Genomic DNA, 5,264 nt, shown 5'->3' with positions numbered 1-5,264 from the left:
ACCACAAACCCCGATCCAGCTTGGCTGTCATATTTTACAACTTGGAAAGCTGGTTGGGATTTTGGATATGTATATGTTTTATTTATATATAGTGTTATGATGGACGGATTACTTGTATAATTCTAAAATATAGATGTAAATTTAATGGTTAATATATTTCTACTATTTAGTTTTTTTTTAATAAAATGTTATATTAGAAATTATATTAAAATAAATTGAATTATATATTTCATTTGAAAAGACTGATACATACTGGTAAGGTAAATACTTATGCACTGTAAAAATTCTGGATATATATACTGTTTTTTCTATATCTATAAAAAACACAGTGCTTTTTTGTTACTGAAAAAAAAACAAACCAAACAAAGCTAAGCACGAATTAAAACCAATAGAGAGCAAAACAGACGAGAATACTTGCGAGAGGGCGAGGGACACTGCCTCACGACCCAAGCTGACTGATAACCCGCCTGCGTGAAAATAAAAGGAATCTACTCTTTCTATTGAGGTGCTCACCATTGGAGAAGTGATCCGAGTCTCTTGACTGAAAAATTTTTGTACTAAGTTACACTATGGATAATTTGAACAAATCACATGGAAAATATTTTACTGTAAATAAATTTTACATAATAAATTCTTTTAAACAAAAAAAACTCACGAAAAAACTGATCAAATTCAATCTTGTAACTAAACATCATTATTACACTGACAAGGACACAAGAACCATTAGTACCCCAGTAATTATAATGATTATATTTTTGAATATTTGACTCTGTTCACCCATTACTCAATATGATAATTTGACAGATATCTCCTGTGTAAATTCAGCAAATTTACATGGGATGTAATAAATATTTATATCAAATATTTAATAATTTTAAAATTAACGAATTAAAACAATTTTTACTTTGCAATTGGCAGTAGTTTTGATTCAGTTTTATTTTCAATAATACAATTTTAATAATATTTAAAAATAATTTAATTTTTAAATAATAATATAATATATATTAATATAATTTAAATTTAAAATTTAAAATTTTATAATAATAAAAAATTATTATAAAATTAATCATTATAAATTAAAAAACGAATAATAATAACACAAATTAATTTTAAAATAATGATATCTCCCGGTGCGTTGAGTTAGTTATCTCTGTTATATAAAATACTGTGTAAATTAATAAATTACGATTCAAATATTCAAATTCAAGTCACACAAGTCTCGATCGAAATTGATTCGTATCAAGGCAGTATGAGCCTCTGGTGATGGAAAGACAAAAAAAAATCCCACAAAATAATATGAGATTGATTTGTATCAAGGCAGTATGAGCCTGTGGTGATGGAAAGACATGGGAGGGAAAGACAAAAAAAAATCCACATACAAAATGATATGAGGCGCTTTTTTTTTTATTATCATACAATCTTGATTTGATTACAATAAATTTATCATGAGGTATTTTTAATTTTAACTCTCCACCCATATATTGCTAACTTAATAGGCAAACACATTCTATATTTAACTTTACCAAACATGAAACTAAACTAGAACTCAATCAACTCACACTTTAAATTTAGACAATTTCCTCTCTGGTTACCAAAAGCAAAACAAAATAACGAAAAAATATACATTAATCATTGACTTCCTTTATTTATACTCTTTATTTATGCATCTCTCCACAAAGACTTATTACTACGACAGTGTGCATACTGTATCGCTCTGAATTCTGGAGTCTCAGTCTAATATCCACTCTTATCCCTGAGTGTGCTATAATATGGCTCCATTGACAGTGCTCAAATCTGGGCTGGCCCAATTTGACAAAAGAAACAACCGAGAAATACAAGGCTAAGAAGGCGTCGACGCCTAAATTAAACGGCGGTACATAAGCTGCAGTACTCAATTGAAGAGATAAACAACATGCAACATAATGTTCTGGTGCGTACCTATACCTTAGTGATGGGATTAGTTTAACAACCTCTTGCACTTATAGACAGAGCAATACGCCTCCAAGCAAGTGACGACCAACAGTATAGTTGCAGCTAGGAGCGATAGGAATTTCCAGGACTTGAATATATGGTTGTTCAGACAATTTACCATGATAACTTTCCATTTTCTATTATAATATCTGTTTAAGTCCTTTATAACTTTGTCCAGATATGTAACTTTTGAGAGATCAACGCACTTACCCATGCTGTTCCACATGCTCGCAACCTGTCCGTCACTTTGGAGGTAATTGGAAATTATTCCGCGCTGTCTCAGAAATCTCACATCATTTTCGCAGTCGATCAACCCGTTCATGAAATCTGTGTATTGTCTTAAAACAAGTGCGCCGGGCGCTGCAGAAGCTTCAAATGCCACCAGATTTCTGAAAATTACCTCTGTGTTGGTGTCCAACTTTACTTTGGGGAGGTAAAGCGTGGCAGTTTTCTCATCGAACTGTATTGTTGTGAGGTCGCCATAGCTGGGAGAGAATTTTACTCCAGCAAAATATAAATCTGCCACAGAAGGAATATTCAACTCGTTTCGAGATGGTGGTATGAAACTAACAGAGGGCTCTTCCCCAGTTTTGATGGCGTCTTTACTGACAAGAAGGGCCAATACTCTCTTAAGCGCTCTCAGAACAGGTAGGATCCCAAGCGTAGAAAGAAGAGGTGAGAGCAACTCCAACATTCGTTGCGACAACTCATTGATAAATCGAATGGGCAGAACATTAATAGCGGAGACAATTTTCCACAACCGACTAAAGGCTTGTGTAACGATTGACATATCTGCTGTAACAAACGTGTCATTTTCTACTTCATCAATTGGATTTGGACTTTGATTGTTGGAACCGCAAGGGACGATAGCATAATACAGCACCTCCAGTACATGTCCTCTCTCGTTTATATTCAGCTCTGAAACATCCGGCAACTTGAAGTAGAATGGGGATAATTCGTCACACACAAGCTTTAGCAGCGTGCAGAGCTTCTCCGCTGCCATGTCCTTAGAACCCAACTGCACCTCCAGAAGTTTTTGCAATAGAAAGAGAGGCAGTTGGTTTTCAAGCATCATCACATCCCTCAACACGGAGTTGTGGGCCGCGCTGGTGCCTGTGGGATGTAAGACATGTCCCAGCTGCTTCACGTTCGCCTCGGAGCTTTCGTCGACATGCCGGACATAAAACTGCAAACACTCCAGAAGGAAGACGGCGTCCAGGGCCATGATCCACGCCAAGGAATCTCCCTTATAGTCGATATATTTGTGATAGCAACACCGGATTTGCCAGTCTCTCTTCTTAAATTCCTCCACAATGACCGACTCAAATTTGCGTCCATTGATTTTTTTCTGAAATCTGCGGGCAGCTGCCAGTTTGTAGCGGTCCATATCGTGGAGCTCAGATCTGCATCGGTGATAGGGGCCGATGGAAATTGATTGAGGAATGTACGCTTCTGGCTTCATTGCCAGTAACTCTTTCGGCACATTAAACACGGACGCACACAGCTCGTCGTCCTCCATTTCTTGCTGATGTAGTACGTCCAGACATTTTTTAATTCGAATGGCCCAAACATTCTCACCCATCTTCGCTTCAACGTTAGTGTTGGACTCCATATTTCAGAGTAGGAGAGAAAAAGCCACAGGGAAGCAAATAGCAGAAAAGATGAGAAGTATCTATGGGAGAGTTCGTGAATATAGCAGAAAAGATGAGAAGTATCTGTGGGAGAGTTAGTGAATATAGACAGCCATATATAGAGATTAGCTGGTCGCAGAGGTAAGCCATTCTTACAAACTTTTTATTACAGCGTTTGGTCACTCGATTTTGTACACTCAGATTCTGCTTACACTGATTTGGACCATTCTTTACAATGATTCCTTCCTGATTAGCCTTCATAACAGCAACCGCAAAAAGTATTTGGATCCCTTCCCCAACATAACTTGGACTTTAACGGCCACGCAGATACTTTACGTGGGTATTCGCAGCGCGACAATTAGCAGTAAGACAAGTCAGTTGGTGGGGACTGCGGACATCTGTGCATCGTGAATATACTATATATTGGGGATGCTATGTGTTCGGCTTCAAAACTGTTTTGGGGTAAAGCCAAGTTCCGCGGAAAAGCATCGACCAGTAAGTCACAGAAAAACGAAATTACGCTATTCATCATATCTGGTACATCACGCATATAAGATCGACTTTGCACATTGTTACAAAATCAAATTACGTGTTTCATTATATTTTGTATATCCCCTTTATTGGGTAGTGATCTAAAGGGCGACTTATTGCATTCTTTTCTGTCCATAATTTGTTGGCTTTGTGAACCTATGTGATCTGATCCTTCTGTCCAGATTTTGTTGACTTTGTGAAGCCATGTGATCTTATCCAACTACTGAATCTATTCTTACGTTTGAAAACGACGCAACATTGTATAGGTAAATTATTAAATTTTACAGAATTTATTTTTAAGTTGAGAAATATTGTAGAGATAAATTACTAAATTTTAGTTGAGTTTAGAAGTTTATTTTATAGTTTAGTATGATGTGTAATTTTTTCTGTCTTATAAAAATTGAAATTTTACTCAAATTAACCAAAGAAAGAAAAAAAAAATAAATTAATTAATTCATAAAAAAATTTATTACATAATTTTGTTTGTTTTCTGAAATTAAAATTTTACTCAATCAACCGAAATAAGAAAAAAAAATTTAATTCATAAAAAAAATTTACACTTGCAAAATGAAAGAAATTAGATCCTCTATATCCTATTTAAAATAGATTAAAAAAAAAAACGTGACTTACGCTATAGATCCGGCTTATGACCTCTTTGCATATGGTGGGGGGAAAGTATGTTTGTGTTTTCAAAACTGTTCTGGCGTTAAGCCGAATACTACCCATTCCTTTATCGCAACGGGGCACTGACAGATAAACCTTCCCAAATGCAAATTACGTGATTCATTGTATTTTGAATACCATATTCATAAACTCTTTGGATATTGTTTAGATAATTAAATTAAATAATTTCTTTTAATTAATCTATTTATTATAATTTCTATGAAATCTATTTTTTTAAGTAAATCGCTTTAATATGACAAATAATATTTTATATTATTTATTAATTTAATATTCAAAAGAATACTATGAAAATGTCTACACAGTGACTTAATTTGCAATGTTTTTGATAATAAATTGTTATATTTTATGGGATTTAAGTTTAATATTTCTTAATAAAGTATCATTTAAAATAACCATTATTAGAAGTCGAAATGGATCAAATCTGTCAAGGTGTAATTCTTTTTTGTT

The 5,264-nt window shown here is 34.3% G+C and overlaps 1 pseudogene; it reads right to left on the bottom strand.

The window, feature by feature from the left end:
* Window positions 1-1,642: 1,642 nt before the first annotated feature.
* LOC149193280 (putative UPF0481 protein At3g02645 pseudogene) lies at window positions 1,643-3,972 on the bottom strand (annotated as a pseudogene).
* Between the last annotated feature and the right edge of the window lie 1,292 nt (window positions 3,973-5,264).

Source organism: Pinus tabuliformis, chromosome 2_2, assembly GCF_031772625.1.
Source record: "Pinus tabuliformis cultivar Carrire ecotype Pingquan chromosome 2_2, CPIR1, whole genome shotgun sequence".
NCBI lineage: Eukaryota > Viridiplantae > Streptophyta > Pinopsida > Pinales > Pinaceae > Pinus > Pinus tabuliformis.
Note: the sequence above shows the minus strand (reverse complement) of the source record. Positions and strands in the feature narration are given on the sequence as shown.